The sequence below is a fragment of the Haemaphysalis longicornis genome, unplaced genomic scaffold (genome assembly GCF_048455015.1).
Source record: "Haemaphysalis longicornis isolate Haplotype H1 unplaced genomic scaffold, Haemaphysalis longicornis Haplotype H1 scaffold_7, whole genome shotgun sequence".
NCBI classification, from domain to species: Eukaryota; Metazoa; Arthropoda; class Arachnida; order Ixodida; family Ixodidae; genus Haemaphysalis; species Haemaphysalis longicornis.
The window spans coordinates 180,553,611-180,571,966 of record NW_027526422.1 but is presented as its reverse complement, the minus strand read 5'-3'; the positions used below and the strand labels follow the sequence as shown (position 1 = coordinate 180,571,966).

The window sequence follows — 18,356 nt, the reverse complement described above, 5'->3', positions numbered from 1 at the left end:
GGAAACTTCCTCCTGCTCAGTGCTGTGAGTAACAACCAGATGAAGATCACATCCTTCATCAAGTGAAGAAGTACGACGGCCTGTTTTGTCAAGTTGACTTTGTTGTCCTGTAATTTCACGTACTAATCTTGCGGTTCATTGAGTTCATTGAGGTTAAAGTATAACAAGGAGAAAGGTAAGGGTTACTTTGTTTGTAGTTGACTCGAAGCCTCAAAAAATGCCTTTTGGTTTTCCGTATTTTTGCGCGACCACGATTTTTTATTTGTTAGAGCCGATTTTTACCTCTACTTTTACGATGGATGTCGGATATAGCGGAACAATGTGCTGTCCCGATACTCCTTCGTTATGACAGAGGTTCGACTGTAGCATGAAGCCCTTTGCCTGCAGCTGTTGTGGTCTCCATTACTACTAATGGAAAATATAGCAACGGGTAACAAATAAAAGTGAGTTCACTGCGGCAGAGCTGATGGGGAAAGAACACTATGGCTCTGTCTTTCCGCGTAACCCGATTCACGCGCGTTCGCTAAAATATTAGAATTAGCAGAGGAAATTAGCACCTTGTTTGTAAAACCTAGGTGGCACCAAGTTCGACCCCTCTTTTGAGGCATAATTGGCAAATGTAAAAAAAGCTTGCAGTTTTTTTTGGGGGGTTACCACAGTGTGGATTTTGAGCTGCATTTATAAAAGAAATTTCCCTTAGCTTCCAAAGCTCAATGGCAACTAAAAGACATCTTTTGATAAGTACACTGTTCACTTTATCATCCAAAATATTTTGTGAAAAGACAGACAATTCTGTCGTGAGGTTTAGGTTGTCTCAGCTCATATTTCTCCTAGTATTATAGGCTTATAATTTTTCAGCAGGAAATCAAATGTGCCGGTAAAATTTATGCAACTTTAAAGGAATGTAGCATGCCAAAGTATTCACTGTCAACGGGTAAATCACAAACAACATTCTCAGTCAATGAATGAACGCGTGTCTTTAAAAAACAAGATCGCTGAAAGCACTCCAAGCACCACCAATAATTGAACATACTGATGAATAAAACAAACAAAAGTGCGCATGGTTTGATATTTTTTCAAAACTATTATAATTTTTTTCAGACTTTCGGACGCCGTTTGGGGGAAGGCTGTTTGTGAAGTTTTTTCCACAAAAGAGTTACTAAGATTACAACCCTAAATATACCAAACTTATTCGTAAGACCTTCCGAATTATGCTTAAAAACCCTCGAACTGTTGATAGTCTTTTTTCGGAAACACCCTTTAACTGTTTATAACTTCACTTCCTGCACAAAAGTGCCGTATTTATTTTCGAAATGGAGAATATCCGTTTCTATACAAAATCAACGGCACCTTTGAAAATTGAAACTTTGCACAGAAGAAAATATTTATTGTTACAGCGCTCTGTCTTTGCACCGCAAGAATCACACCATTGGCGGTCTCAATAAATGCGGCGGACCGGTAAGTTTATAGAGCGCGTTTTAATTCTATGGACTTCTAATTTTTTCTTGACTTATTTATAAGGTTTTCCGCAGATGCATGCTTGATTTATCAGCAGCGCCAACTGAAAAATTGCCGTAGGAATTCAAGTGCTGGGTGTGCAGAGTTTTTTGTAGTGCATTTCATCTACCACAAGGTGAGTATGTATAGATTCTGGGATGACTTGAGGCGATCAGTGCTGTCAGACTTCAGCTGAATTAGGATATCCTGCCTGGGCAGATAGGAACTAAATACGAATTGGCCATTTGTAACAGATCATTACCTTTATCCATGCTACAAAGTGTTTATGTGCTACATTGTTTAGATGCCAAGCATCTTTTGAGCTCGCCTTGACCCTCCGTTGTCCGGCGTCCACCTCTCCTTCTCGTCCCCCTCTCCACGCCAGCTGTAATAGTGCCGCTCTCCTCCTCGCCGCTCGGCTCAGGAAGACACCGGCAACACTGTCGCTCCAGGAGCTCTTAAAGGGGAAGCGTGCTCGTCTCGTGCCGGCCCACGAAGACACCGGCGACACTGTCGCTGCAGGAGCCATCTCATGGTCGGGGCTATATGTCGCTCCCTTGTTGTTGCGCCGTCCACACCCCCACTGCGCATGCGCGTCTCTCCTCCATTCTCCTCTCCTGCAGCTGTATAAAAGAAGGTACGCGCGCTGCGCGGCGTTCAGTCTGCTCCAAGACACCGCCTCGCCGGTTCTGCTCCGGTGTGGAACCTACACGGAACGCCAATGCTTTGCATCACCACATAGTTCCCTTCGGGTAGATGGTGTAGTTTTTGTACAGTTAACCATTTACACGGTGTGAACAAGATGGGGCAAAGGTTTCGTGGGGTCAGTCAGTGTTTTGTGGTTTCTTCGTCTTCGGGTTAATAGTAATATCCGCTTGCCGCCAGGTTTCCATTGGAGTAGCCGCATTTCAATGTTTGTTGATCTACTCCTATAAAACTTAAGAGGTGGGTGTAGTGAGACTGTTCAGATATTTTCCCTTTATGCAGTCTTTAATCGGTGTGGAGCTGCGGGGAAGATTCCTCAGGGCTGCCTCAAGTTACGGAAGTGTGAAAGTAGTATCGAGGTCACCGTTGGGGGAGCAGCCTGCATAAGGAGCAAGGGAGGGGGCCAGTCCCCGTCTAGTGGGGCCCATGGTTTGTTTATCTCCTCGATAACTTCTTGCTCTATAGCAGGGTAGTTTTGTAGGGGAGGTCCTAGCGCAGTTGGTGTGCCACTCCTGTTTCTCTCCAATCTACCACAGCTCATCGGTTCCCTGTAGCACCCGGGAAGAAGCGTTGATACAAAACTGTCCGCGTATCTGCTCCGATTGTTGCAAATTTCGACGAAAGATGATAGGCGTGTGGCGCCCCTGACAAGTAAATGTCTCCATTCTCTTTTCCGCTCCTCTCTTATGCGGTTCCTCCCGTGTCTCACTCCTCCCAAGATAAATACGCTAGAGGTTTGCTCCAAACAGTTTAAATTAAACACCGACTGCCTCCTTAATTTAAACTAATTTATTAAACTAACTAATTTATTAAACTTTAAATTAAACTAACTAGTTATTTAATTAACGAATTTAAACGCCGACTGCCTCCATTCCAGCGCTGCCGTACGGCAGAGACGCGCATGAATCGAAGCACCCTATTACAATGTTTTTACAACCCCGTTGCCCTACTCCACGCGCATTCCAGGCTGAACGTAGGACGAATCTAGCGGAACTTTTTGTTACTCTTACCATTTGATTTCTTAAGATGCCGCCAGCAGCTATAGTGGAGCGGGCGACAGCAGGCGATAGAAGGAATTTTTTTAGAAGTGGATGTAGTTCATTTCCTTTTGCAAAAATTAAGCTTAAAAGTTTTAATAAAAAAACGCTGCAAATATTAGTTAGGTATTGATCTTTCACCTGTTCTTCAACAATGTGTATGAACATGCAACCGGACTTAGACGTTTAGATTTGGCTGCGGGTATGCAAACCTAGGGTACAGATTCCGTTTCACTTGGGCGGGGTGGCTGAATAAATTTATCCTTTGAAGACAGACAGACAGACAGACAGACAGACAGACAGACAGACAGACAGACAGACAGACAGACAGACAGACAGACAGACAGACAGACAGACAGACAGACAGACAACCAAAATTACTACGTTTAAGTAGGCTAAAACACTATCGTGTTGCAACGTGCACCCACTGCTTGACGTTTATCTGGTGCCCGCACTAATTCGAGACTAACTAACTCGTAACCCTGCCCTCTCGATGACCGCGCTTCATGAGCTCGACCGACTTCATCGCCCTGTATAACCATAAGTGAAGCTGATCGAATCAGCAGACCGCGCTCGTTGATGGTACTCAGAGCGCTCGCTGAATTTAGCATCAATGACATTCCCAAACCTTTCCTAGGTCACCTCAACGACTGTCTTGCGACTGTCTCTGAAAAAGGATGCCAGTTTCAAAGTAGCCAAAGAAAACATAACCAAGCAATCAGGGGCAATAGCAAGGAATGAGTGTGAAAAATCGGGTGGTGAAGAACCGGACGAAGAGGAGGAAGAAGACCAGGCTGACCAGGCTACGCCCCAAAACCGGCATCTCGCTTTCCCAGGCAAGGGAGAGAGTGTCAGAACGCCTCTGACAACGACACATATTCCAGATTACGATATTGGAAGGAGACCCCTGGGCAATGCCCTGTCGGCGGCTCCAGTTTAAAGGGACGCTGAAGTGAATTTGAACTGCATAGGAACTGTGTAGAGTGGCTCAAATAAACACACCGGCAAATAACCACATCTCCAGCGGATAAGTAGGTATGTATATTATGAAGCCCGAAAGAAGAAAAAACTACCATGCGCTGTTTGCGGCCACCACACCAACAGCCGTGACGTCAGTACAAGCCGCTACGTGATTGGAAGATGTGGTTAGACTTTAAAGCAGTTTTGGTTTCCGTTCTATGAAAAACATGATTGGCTTCCGAGGCATACCGCTATTCTGCCAATTTGTCGGCTGTAAAATGAGTCAGATGAGCGTACCAGCACGGCTTGGAATCATAACAATCACTAGCCGAGGTGTACGCAGTGGTAGAACACCGTCCGCGTCACCGCAGACGCTCGAATGCGATGCGGTATTCCCCAGTCTTTACCTATTGCCTCGATCATGCCTGTATCGTCAGAGGCGTGTTCGCGCCTGGCCAAGGCTCGGGTGATTCTGGACTGTGCCCGCAAGTAGTCGGTGCTTATGGCAACACCACGCCAACTCGCGAGACGAGAGCGTCAGTCAGTCTGCACGCGTTCTGCTAACTTTCATCACCCATGAATCGATGAACGTCGAAGCGAAAAATTGGTGAAATCTGTATAGGAGACATTGCCCAAAAACAAATATATCAACTTCAAAAAAACGTGCACTATTGGGGATTCAAACTACCGACTTGCAACTCAATATACCAAGTGATACAAACCACTCGGCCATAACACAGCAATGCCATTGGCGGAAATATAAAGTTAATTGTGTGTAGCAGTTTATATTTTCATTTTTTTAGCATTTTAGGCAGCTTATATGAGTATTTGTTGTATAGCGCTCGTGCAGTAAGCGTCCCCCATATACACACAATATATCATTTCTGGCGAGTCCATTACTTAGACGGTAAAGAATTTGCCGACGTGTGGTAGTGCTGCTGACTGCTGTGCTACTTCACCCAGCGCAAAACGTGCAACCTAGTTTTATGCCGTACGATAAAAGGTTTGGCTGATTTTAATGTCTTAGTACCTGTATTAGCTTCGCTGACTCTTTTGCCCCCTTAGATTGGCCTTAGATGTTTCTACTAGCCTACCAGTCATCGAAGCGTCGCATGTGAGCTTGTGTGGAGTGCCCAATCCAATCCAGTCCAATCCGGTCCAGTCCAGTCTAGTCACTGCTCCTCGCGCATGCACAGCACGGCTCTCCAGGAGCCACGCGAAACGGCTATCAAGCGTATCCGGCGCAGCGTCAGACTTGGCTACTGCACTGCGCAACCAGAAGGATTCTGGCGCAACGGAGGCTCACAGCTGGGCACGCGCCAGCGCCAATGCGTCTGCCGCGGCTCTGACGTCACTCCCGTGGAATGCGCAGACCGGCGATTGTGCGGACCGAATTCTGCACATTGGATTATATTTACAATCCAATACAATCAAATTTAATCCAATCCAATTCAAATTCAATCCAATCCAAGGCAATGCTCCTCGCGCTTGCGCAGCACGGCTCTTCAGGGTCCACACGAAAGTGCTCAACCTCGGCCAGTGTAGCTTACGCCACAAAAAATGTTCGAATGGCTCCAATGCAAACAAGCCAAGATGAGTCTGTACCACCACCTCGGCCACTCCAAGAGGGAAGTCTTAACGGTAAACACCTCCACAAGAATGTTAGATTACTCTATGGGCATATTTTCATTTTCCCCTTAATAACAACGTCGTATAATCTCGTATATTTCCCATAAGACCTGAAACCTAGTCCGATATTGGCCTTCAACTGTATGCCGGAAGTGTGCAATGACATCCCGAAACAACAGAAGGTATTGGCCGCGAGGGCCGCCACTGGAGAGGCCGGCGCTGCAATCGTTTTGACGTCACTTGTAGGATTCCCGTTCCTACTTTGATGCGTAGTTGGCTCGCAGCGCGTGACGTTTCGTTTATGACGCGCCGTCTAAGAGTATTTTCGTGTAACTTTTGGGCATTTGAAGTTAATTACCAGTGCGTGAAGCGTAGTGTGACCTCATTGTAGTGTGTCAACCATGGTTGGCTGCCCGCAAACGACTTGAGCGTGGTGGTGTAGGGGCATATGCGACCGAACCCGGTGTAAGCGTAGGCTGCGGCTCCTTTCCCCGATCAATATTGTAGGCTACGACGATCTAGGAACTAAATTTCTAGATGTCGCTTTTCGTTCGCAAGAAAGGGTAGAAGCAGGAAATCATCAAGCGTTTACTGTTCGCACAAACGATCCGCAAACACCTGTGCCGTGCATGCCCGCCGGCGGCTCGAACCGACGCAGGTCGTGGCAGCAACACCTTGTTGCCGCTTTTTAAAATCACGCTAATCGCGGAAAAGGAGTTCCACATTTGCGGAAGTGGATGTTAGTATGGTGAAAAATTGTGCTAGGTAGTGTCATCAGCTGTGGTTTTCAAAGCGATGCTCAAATATCTGCCGCCATCTAAGCCGCACTGTTGCGGACGTCGATCCCGTACCACCGGCCGGCCGGCCCGTTCACACGCGGTGCGGTGAGCGGCCGAAGGGGGGTGATACCCGCGCGCAAAAATCGGCCTAGGCCGTGGCAGGTATCTTGATCATCGATAGCTTAAGTGGTAGTCAGCTCGGATCCAAACTTTCACATACGAGAAAGGGGCTGACAGTGTGGTTAAAAGTTGTGTTAGGGACTGTCCTTTGCGACTGTAACAATAGCGGCGATGAAATATCTGCCTTGACGCTAAGTCTAAAGTTCCCAACATTGGACTCCGTGCATCCGAAACCGGCGGCGAGCTAGCTGTTGGAAAAACCCTGTTCTAAAACTCGGCGCGCGCTGGCATGTTGCTTTGGGTTCCCCTAACTTCTTGGGGTCCCCTAACGTTTGGTTCCCCTATTCTAAAACTCCCCATTACCCCACGACGTGTTTCGCCTCTTACACAGCCGCGCCTTTTGTGAGCAGTCGTGAGTTCTTGAACTTGGTGCTAGAGAAAGGCGCAGGCTCATTGTAAACAGACAAAAGCCCGTGTTGCAATTATAAATTTCCACGGCGAGCCCCTAATTAAAAATAACCATAGGCGAGTCTAAACCCGCTCGAACGCTTTGAAAACTCGCGTTAATACAATTGATACCTTGCGGACAAGTTGTTGCGAAAAGTAAACATATCATCAGGGTATAGTACTACTGATCGTTAATCAAATCGGGGCATCGATATAAAAAAACCATTGGAGGGGACATAGGCACTGCTTAAGTGAAACTGCAGGTCGTACCAGCACTTTTAAGCCTGTGCGGTCGTACTATTGTAAAATAACTATGTTTGATTTCCCCTTGAGTAAGAAGGAATATTTTGCTGAAGTGAATTTCTTTTACCACGACGGATTATGTGTTAAAGATAAATGCTTCCTTATATATCGTTCAATCTTATAGCTTATTCAGATTTCGTGAAAACAGAAATTATACTTCCCTCATTGTCAGACATCTCTCGGATCAAGTCATGTCCAACTTTTTCGCTCAAATTTCCCTCCTCTCAGGGATCTAGAAAAAACCCTTCAGGGAAGTTATATTCTGCATAGAGCAAGAAGTGGGCTTGGACATCAAAACTCTAAAAAGAGTTTCCAGGATGCTGAAAACTTTGTGTGTAATTCATTGTCAAAACTTACTTCCTGTGTATTTCTAAGAAATAGTTTCCGTGGCTCTGGAGTTCGGTCGCATCGCGTGCCAAACTGGAAACTGCTCACAAAGGAAGCTTTCGTCCCCAATATTAGCTGAGCGAAAATATATTGCATTTCGAAGAGAAACTACAGAGTATTCACTAATGAAAACACTGGGATGAACCGGAAAGCTCTGCTGATCTTGAATGAACCCGGCAGAATCAGACATATTGTTACAGTATAACAAAACAAAACTGTAAATCCGCAATGCCCAATTACGGCGTGTGCACCGGAATCTTAGAGGAACGCGACCATCATCCTAACCCATAAGAAAGGTGACATGAAGGATTGATCAGCTTACTGTCAGACGTATACAAGGTAGTTACCTGGTAATCGCTAACAGAATTTCTGCAACCTTAGATTTCAGTCAATCTAATGAACAATCAGGGTTTCGTAGAGGCTATTTAGCAATAACCCATATTCACACGATCAGTCAAGTGGCAGAGAAATGGCAGTCAGTGGCAGAGTATACTCAACCTCTATATGTAGCCTTCATAGATTATTAGAAAGCATTGGAACGGAGGATAATAGGTATAACATTAAGGGAAAAGAAGAGAGCGGAGTGGGTTTGGTAACAAACATGGGATAAGGACATATTAGTATAAATTAAGAAGAAATGGGTGTGGGCAGGGTATGTTATGTGAAGACAAGATAACCGTTGGTCATTAATGGTAACAAAGTGGATCCCTAGAGAATGCAAGCGTGGCAGGGGGTGCCAGAAGGTTAGATGGGTAATTGTGATCAATAAGTTTGAGGGGATACATTGGTAGCAGTTAGCACAGGACCGGGATAATTGGAGATCTATGGGAGAGGCCTTTGCCGTGCAGTAGGCGTAGATAGGATGATGACGATGATGATGATGACGATGATTATGACGATGTTGATGATGAGCTCTTTTTTCTAGAGTGGAAAGAGCGTTCAACATCTGTTTTCTTGCACAACCCATAGGCCGGATGACAATATAGAAGTAGACAATGCAAGGAGGAAAACCGTAATTGCTTTTTACGTGCTCGGATGAAAGGTGCCCGTGACCAGTCATAACGCCGATTAGCCGGGCCAATTTAACGCGAACATTGTTACTGTTTTTAACTCTCAGGCTTTTAAAGGGAAATTTTTAGGTAGTAAATTTTGCAAATGGGCAATTATCTTTGAATAATTGCGGCTGCAAAACCTGCATGTGAGAGTTATTTCTACACCACCGTTTATTATCGCCTCCTTACCAGTTTTATTGCTTTTTTTGCAGTGCACCTTTAATCTTTTCAGAGAAACGTGCCCTTACTATTGCCCTTGCACGACCTTCCCCCGCTTGGGGTCTTTTTGCGCCATTCGCTCAAGAAAATAGTCTTCTACACAAAGAACGCTGCGGTACTTTTGACGAAATATGCTTGTTCCTATGAACTACATGCATTAATATAGCGAAACTGTATTGTTCAAATAAAGCCATCTTTGGTCAACTCATTTATTTTAGTCTGTTTTATCTTTTTTTTTTAATTCAATAATAGCAAACAACATTACGGCTGCTCAGAACTCGCGGGTTAATTCAACAGTACAATACAGTATGCAGAAAGTCAGAACCCATTGGAAAACGCAGTGCTAGTGAGCTCAAACCTCAGTTTTCTTATTATCAATGTGTCCGTGAAAATGATCGGCTTTGATCGATATCGACTTTTCATCGAAAGGTGTGTTTTTCGCCAATTTATCTAACTTTACCTAGTCCGGCGCCACAAAGACTCGCTAAGGTTAAGCGAACCCAGGGCTCGCTTGGGCTAGCCCGCACTCTTTGCCAACGACATGGAGACTTCCGCTCAATTAGCGAGGCCTTCGGACCCCAAAATGTGCGTGCAAGTGCAGGGCGAGAACATTTCGCCCGAAGAATAGGTAACCTGTAAAAAGCGCAAAGCCTCATGGGTACATTGTCTGCTCCCGCGGAGGCCCGCCACTTCCGGTTCGAGAGCTCTCCTGGCCTCCCATACGCCGCTGGTTTTCACTCGCGTGTCTGCGTGTTGTCGGTGTTATTTATCTGTTTCTACCGAAAAAAGAAAACGCTCGTGCATCGCGCATTCAATGAATAACAGCTATTAATCCTGCTAGGGCCTTCTGTGAAAGGTAGGCACTCTGTGACAAATAAACAACACGCACAAGCGCGCGTGAACGCCGGCGGCGTACGGGAGACCAGGCGAGATCTCAAACCGGACGTGGCGGTAGCAGACGACGTACCCATGAGCCTTTGCACTTTTTACCGGTCACCTATACCACGGCGAAGCTGGTTGTACCTAGCCCTACGATCGCATGTCAAGAATTCGACAACGCGATCGAACTGTAAGCCAAACCGTCGAGACGGCAATACGAGCTCGAAATCTAAGTTCTTCAAGGGCTCCCGTGTATTGGCGATCCGTGCGGCACGCATGCCCGCCATGCCAACGGAGAAAACCAAGATGGGGGTGAGCGCAAGGGGCGGCCGCGACATTCTCAAGACCGGAATCACCAACGTGGCCGCGGCGATTTTGGCGGCGACAGCCATCGACAGCGCGGCGGGGACCAGGCACACTATACGACCCAACGTACAGCAAAGCATCATGGTAGTGAGTACTCCCAGCAAGGAAAACGCTGCAAAGTATGCCTGAATTCAAGCGATACAAGTACAAGGCAAGCTCCGCAAATTTGGCGCTTATCGCAGGGCGCCCCACGACACCGTCAAGGGCGTCATACGCAGCATCCCGACGAACGGCGGTGCCGACGAAATAGACAGGAATATCGTGAACGACCGCAACCCCCTCATTGTTGGAGCCAAGCGCATTGGAAACACGACAACGGTTATCGTCGCGTTTCAAGACCACACGGTACCGAACTTCCTTATGGCGTAACCCTAATCCCGTGAAGCCTTTATCGCAAACAAATAGACGTGTGTCAGCAGTGCGGCAAAGTCGGCCACCGGCGCTACGTATACCCCACACCCACACGTATACCCCACACCGTCTGCGCGTGTCTTGCGTGAGGGGCCACCAACCGCAAGGAGGACCACACATGTACCCCCATATCTAAACTGTGCGGAGGCGCCCTCCTAACGGGAACAGATTTTTCAAGGGCAAATTCAAGACAGTGTACGTCGTCCGACGCCACCAGTGCAGTCTTAGCCAAAACGGGCGAACGGAGCATCGGCATTATTCCTTTTGGGGACTAAATGTGTTGCCCCTACCAGTAGTCCTTTTTGGGAATAACGGCAAGGGAACCAACTGTTAGTCCCTCTACACTTGGTTTATGGTGAAGAAACCCTCTTCACCATAAAAACTAACTCTTTGTCTTTTGCAGATCAACGGCTAGTCTCCGTGTTAGTCCACTGGACAGCAACCTGTGTTCCTCTGAGTATCAATCGTTGGTCTTTCCCATTACTCCCTTTATACCAATTGATGCTTTCAAAACTAAATGTTCATCCCTGCAAACGCTCCCCTCCGGATAAACCGTGCATACTAAAAGACGATGTGTTGGCTCGTGCAAATACTCCATGGGGAGTGACTCCTGTTCCATTAGACAGACAATTTAGTAAGCAGAAGAAAACTTAAGATACCAGAAACAGTATTTCTTGGCCAACTAAAATATTCACGACAAAGAAAATGTCACTTTCAAGCCTTTATTGCAACACTGTGTAATCAACATACACAAGTAAACCGTACTCCACTCAGAATGTAGGAAAGTCTCAATTTCCAAGGAATGTTGGGCACACTTTGTCAAGGTGATTGGCCCAGTATTGGGCTATTCCGGGTAGCCAGGGCGGCCATACTGCTGGTATTCTTGGAGCAAACGTGCTCCACCTGCACGAGGTAATTGCCCCTTGAGAGAAGACAACTATCCTCCATGTCGCTGTCGGCAAGGGGCGCATGTCGCGACGCTCCTGCAAGGAAGAAATAGGGCAACAACACAAGTGTTATTGTAGTAGATAACATTCCTGGTGCTACACAAAACTGAGAGAGAGAGAGAGAGAGAGAGAGAGAGAAATAATGATTTATTGGAGAGTTTAGCTCCAACCCAAACAGGAGCTGGCTACTCCAGGCATTGGAGTATACAAAAGGTACAATACTTGCCCTAAGGAACCACAAGGGGTTAGATTAAGTATATTGAGACAGCAGCGGTCCTTACAGCAGTGGAATATAGTTAAAAAACCAAAAGAACTATACACATCTATATACAGACGACATCCACGACGCGACACAGATAGTTTCGCCAATATACATAACACCCTTGTGTGTTTCCACACCCATTTCAGAGCGTTTCAGAGGAAAGTGCACTCATTTAATAGTGTTCACACATCTTCGTCATTTGAAAAAATTCCCTTAAGGCAAGGAAGGCTTTCGTTTGGTTGCGTACATTGTCCCACGGACCCAACAGTTTCGGCAAGGATAGGGGTGTCCGAGATAGCAGGTTAAGGTTATCACTTAGTTTTTTCCGATCGGTCGCATATATAGGGCACTCAAGCAGGACATGATGCACATCTTCAGTTTGGTGTCCACAAGCACAGCAGGTGTCATCAGCGAATCGAATACGGTAAAGAAATTTCTTGGTGTAGGCCACGTCAAGGCGAAGGCGATGTATTAACGTGTCGACCGAACGACCCAGATGAGACGCACACGGGTATGTAAGGTACGGGTCCACTTGGTATAACAGCGATGAACGATATTTATCGGTCAACCTGGTTTCCATAGTAATGTGTGTCCTTAGTTTTTTCAAAAAATTTTTAACATCACCTCTGGTAAAAGGCACGGTGCTACACGTAGAATTTGAATGAGCGGTTGCTGCTAGTCGGTCAGCTCGTGGATTTCCTCTTATTCCAATGTGCCCGGGAATCCACTGAAATGTTATTTTCTGAGTTTTTTCTATTTCAGTTGCCATCACATCATAGATGTGTCTTGCCAAGATATTGTGATGATTGTCAGCCGCAATTGGATTTAGGGCTTGAAGAGCCGCTTTTGAATCTGTGATAAGTGCCCATTTAGTCGGTGAAGTCACTGTAGCGATAAATGTGACTGCAAGATATACTGCGTAAAGCTCTGCAGCCGTCGACGATGTAGGGTGCGAGAGCTTGACCCCCTGATCGATGTGAAGACTCGGTATTGTGATAGCTGACGACGACGAGGTGGTTGTCGACGATCCATCGGTATATATATGCACATAATCAGCATAACGTTCATGCATGTAATTAAAAACGCAGTTTCCAACAGCCCTAGCAAGCATCTGTAAAAAACACCCAAAACACAAAAAGATATAAGCAAAATCAACGTTTTATGCAGTGCAGACAAATATGGCCTGTGAAGTGCATTGAGTACAGGACTACGGAATAATAAAGACCCTAGCCACGGTCGTTAACACGCAAGACTCGGGCATTGTTGTTTTTCCGACTCCAGCGGAAAAGACGCCACTCAAACCATAAAAAAACCGGGGAGGTCGTGCTACCCAACTAAACGCATTGAACCACTGTATGAGGGAAACAGAAAACACTGGCGCTACAAAGATTGCGCATTGTTCGCATGCAGGTTCGCTATCATGCTCAGAAAACGAAACAAAGGCGTCTTTCCTCTCTTTCACGAGACATGTAAGCAAATAGACGCTTCCTGTCAGCTCCAGCTCCGAATCGAAATTGTATGACTGCAATCAAAAAATAAAAGAACACGAAGAAATATTTAGTTATAGAAACAAAAGCTGGTTTCCTGCGCTTAGGGTGCGGGTATGTAGAGAAAGTTCATTATTGATTTCTGGATGTACTGTCGCAGAATGAGTTTTTGTTTGCAAAATGTAATAAGTTCCAGATTTTCTCAATGTTAACAAATTACAGATATGTGCATTTTTTATAGGGTGCATGTTCTTCGCCATGAGGATGAGGCAAGTTTTTCAATATTAAGGCTGGAAGTAGATTTAGCGCAGAGCGATGATACAGCGTCTAACATAATTTTCCCGTAATTTTCTACCTATATACGGTATCATACTTTGTATTGAAATTTGGTATCACGGCATGCTGCTCTTGAAGCTTATCACCCGGGCGCTGTTATATTAGGCCATTTGCATTTTCCGCGTCAGCTATTGGCGGTCAAATGTTCGTGTGGCGCACCTGGCTCTGACGTGGGCTTAGTGACTCGCGCCGCTGTCGTCTGCTACACTCCGCTTGTGATAGGCAGCAGTTCCTGCGCGAAAAATCCCCCGCTTTGATGCTTTAGAGCATTAAAAAGCGTATTTACAGTACTTGACTTAGTTTACTGGCTTCTGACACATCTGAATAATTTCAAGCTGTATACCCCAGAAGTTTGCAACACACGAAGAAAGAGACAACAACTTTCTTCAAAGCATCGGTCAGAAGATCGTGTGTAACTCTTCCTTTCTATATAGCTTATTCGCGAAATTAAGCGCTCAGAGCTCCTCGATAAGAATTCAAAATCCGTAGGCTTCCTACAGTATTGTTGAGATGCTCTTATGAAGACTCAACAGTCCACTGGTACACGGGCCAAGCAGCGCGCACTTTACACGCGCATCTCACAGCAGGAAATAAGGCGGCTGGCTTTTATTTCTGTCGTTGTTGTTGACTTCTGTAGGATGAATGCGTTTTTTTTTTTGTGGCCAACGCATTAATTTTTCTGCACCGTCACAAACGTCTTGTTAGTAGGTTTGCGGATGTTTTCGAAGCTCACAAAGGTCTTGTGGATATTCAGCCTGTATGGCATACATTCCCTTTTTCACAAATTGGCTTTCGTTATGGCTGCGTGCAAGAAGGTGTATATCTGCAGCGTGCATTGTTTATTCGCACTGAAATAACGCCGCCACGATCGCGCCTCAGACAACCCTGTCAGAGTACTCGAAGGCGACTTTTGTGCTCCGAATTTCTATCGTAACCATCGCTATCACAACGAACTCACTCTCAACCTGAGAAGTTATGACCTGATTACGGTGTTAAAGGCTTGATATTGTCGCTAACGAACGCAATAAATAAAACACATGCATATATAACAAGAAACGAAACCGATGAATATTTCCAAGCAGCTCTTTATTGTTTTCCAACTTTTATTTCCAGGCGTAAAGAACAAAATTACTCTTACTCTCTTGTCCTGGACTGAGGACCCGGCCCACTAATCATCTGAATTTTACGGTTAAATAAAGTTTTCTCCTCAATGTCCTCCTCCTTCTGCTTTTGAGTGCAGCTTTACTGTAACGCATTTCTGAATACTGGGAAGACATGGCTGTGGGAAATGTAACAAAATATCCCTCCAGCTCTGAACAAACATAGGGTAACCGACATTTTACCGTAGACGTGTCTCGTTTTCCTCAATAAACCTCCATACTGGTTAGAAGCGTGTGTAAAACCAGTACGCGCCTATAGACAGTGGGTTATTTGAAACTCAGCCTACAGTTTTTGTGGACCATATTGCATGTCGGCACACTTTCATGCCACAACAACGTAAAGTGATGTGATGCAATACTTTCGAGCGTTCGTCAAGGTTACAAATACTGATTTGCCTTACATACGATTACCGGGAATCGTAATGCCTTGTGCCAAAGCCGACAGCCGCGAAGGCTTTTGTTTTTTGTTATTGAAATTTGTTTTTGTCTTATATTTTCGCTGTTGTCGGCTACTACCAGCTGGCTGTTCCATTTGTTCGATATATTGCTTACAACAGAAGCCGACGCCTAGCTCCGACTCTTGGCGCTGCGCACAAGACGGGCTTCGCAAGTACGGGGCGACGCCGGCAATGTTTCTTCCGTAGCGGTATCGAAAACTACACGTTAAATCACGCCTTGAGCTAGTGTAGGCGATTTTAGTCTATTCTTTGATAAAAAGTTCCGCACATGCAAAATGTGGCGCGGTCAAGCATCAGACGTCCACTGAGCGCAAAGAAACAGCAGGGAGAGTGAGCCCGAGTGAGCAGACCGGAAATGCGAGAATCCCTAAGTCGACGTCAGGGAGGCGCGCTTTGCAACGCCGCCCGTGGTTGCGCTTACCGCCAATAGCGCTGCAATGTCTTAACTGAGAGTTGAAGACGCGTTTCCGCATTTTCGGCTTGAATTTGAATAACACTGTGTTCTAAAAAAAAATATGCGTGAGGTGCACAAAGATACTACGGTTTTTCTTGAGGTGTTTTTTGCGGCGGTCAGACCACGCTTTCGAGAACTCCTTCATTTTGCCATTATGTTGTGGTACGCGGGTTGCAAGTTCGTTTTCCGAACGAAAAAAATGCCGTATCCAGCCAGTTTACTTGGATTTTTGTCGTTATTATCTAATTTTATTCTGGACGTGGTTGCGGTTACGAGGATACAACTATTTTTTTTTTACTCAGCCTCACAGTGTAAGCGTCCCCTGCAGATCCCGTGTTTTGCCAGTTTGTTCTAAGTTTTGAGCTTAGAATATACGTTTTCGATCCGGCTTTATTACGTCTGTGAGTAATTCTTGTATCTTAACAACACGATGTTGTTGTTTTAGTGTTACTAGGTTCGGCTTAAAAGTTAGAGCCCTTCAAGAGTCTCACCACGTGTTAACCACGTTTTATAAGGTTTCTGTGTATAAATGTATTAAAACTCTAATCTGAAATAAAAAAAGTTAGCGATTAGGTTCCCCTTTGTAAGCTGGACCTGGTCGCGTGGTTATTTATGCGCTTGTGTAAATCGTTCGAAGAAAAATTGTTTTTACTTTTTTGGGGCTATGTAGACAATTAAGTAAATATTGATGGAAACAAATAAAAATTCGCTCGTCGATAGCAGTGACGTACAGCGAATCGACTGGCGTTGGTTTTAACAAAATCTGGCACTCTGGCGCTAAGGTACAAGCATAAGAACTTTGAAAAAAAAACGAGGGAGAATGGGAAAAAGACGCCGCCGCAGCTCGCCTATGAAGGAGAATTGGGAAAAGACGCCGCCGCAGCTCACCTTTCACACCTCCGTCCCAGCTAGCTGCCGAACAAGCACGGCGGGACTCGACTCTCCTCCTCCCGCGGGAGGAGCAGAGTCAAGTCCAGACCTTGGAACAAGTAAACAATTCGGTGGGCCGCAGCCAGTAGGAGCAACAGCATCGTGGCGGGAGCAAAGGCTGTTGCTAGCCTTTCCGTTGGTCCCATTCGCGTCGAGGGTCGAACGTTTGGTCCCTTCTTTTTGCACACGACTCTCATCAACGCGCTTTAGGTCTTTAGGGGAGTAAATGTTCTTCGCGAGGCGTAAATGCTGCAGTTAGTCTTATTTTCTCCCATTTTGGCTAAGAGTGTGCGAGCGTTGCGCCGCCGAGCAGCAGCAGCAACAGTAGCAGCTCTCGGCAAGCTCGTTGCCGCGCATGGAAGGGTATCGTTCCCCAAGCAAGTCAAGGACTCCTTGCAGGAGTCGTGCATCATCGCGACAAAAGCAACCGGAGCCTCAGCCGCAAAAGGTCACCGCCACGCGATCGCGTGGCGGTGACCTTTAACAGTGACAGTGACCTTTAACAGTGGCAACTAACAGTGGCAGCGGCCGAAGCACGCCGACAACGCCGCTACCGAGGCGAAATGAGGAAGCAATGGACCGTCTCAAGGCAGTAAATGACTCGCTACGAAAACGAAACATCCAACAAGAAGCCTCGGTCAACAACCTGACCAAGGAAATCACCGAGATACGGAAGTTATTACATATAACGAAACCCACCGCTACGACCCCACCCCCGAACCGACGCCATCCCCGACTCAGGCGCCAACCGCACCGCCGGTCACAGAGACAAGACCGCAAATTATGCCCGAGGAGGAAGAGATAACGACCGAACCCCAAAACAAAATGGAGAACGAGCCCGCACCCAAAAAACGCATACTCGAGTGGTTGAAATCCCGCAAAAAAAAACCCGCCCGCATCTTCCCACGGGGGGAACTCGAGTAAATGCGTCGCAGAGTGGTGGGGGTATCGCTTGAATGTTGCGTATTGGGTATGGTTTGGGAATGCTTAATTGTTATTTCATCTTTATTATTCTTATTTATTGAATGAAGGAGAAGCGAAGGCAAGGAGTGTAAAGTTAAAGCCTGTCTTTATTGCTTGGTGCCGTCAAGCAAACCGTCAAGTCAAGCGAAAGCCAAGCAAAGACGCCCTTGACTGAATTCCGAACGCGCGCTCCGCCACTTATATACACACCACCCGCGTTCGAGGGAGAGGAGTACGGGGGAGAGACGCGCATGCGCACACTTCCGTACACAAGCGCGCGAACTTTCCACGCACCCACCACGCCGTTATCACGTGCACACGCCCTGCCGCCGGTACTGTTGAGCGCGACGCAGCGCACGGGTAGCTACGACGCATGCGCGCACAGACGCGCTCCCCCCGCACCGCCACAGCTGTTGTTGACAGCGACGGAGCGCACGGGGTACACGCGCTCCTCCCGCACCGCCGCACCTGTTGTTAAGAGCGAGGAGGGTACGGGGGAGAGACGCACCTGCGCCTCGACGCGACGCGCATGCGCAGTGAGCATGTGGACGGCGCCGACAACATCGAC

At 46.5% G+C, this 18,356-nt stretch overlaps 1 long non-coding RNA gene across 1 annotated transcript in view; it reads left to right on the top strand.

Annotated features, from left to right (window-relative positions):
• The window catches only part of LOC144147299 (uncharacterized), a 49,788-nt gene extending 40,454 nt beyond the window's left edge, over positions 1 to 9,334 (top strand). Inside the window, exons 2-3 of the long non-coding RNA XR_013317883.1 lie at positions 1,398 to 1,458; positions 9,129 to 9,334. This is a non-coding gene — a long non-coding RNA (uncharacterized LOC144147299). The remainder of the gene's footprint in view (positions 1 to 1,397; positions 1,459 to 9,128) is intronic.
• Positions 9,335 to 18,356: the final 9,022 nt, after the last annotated feature.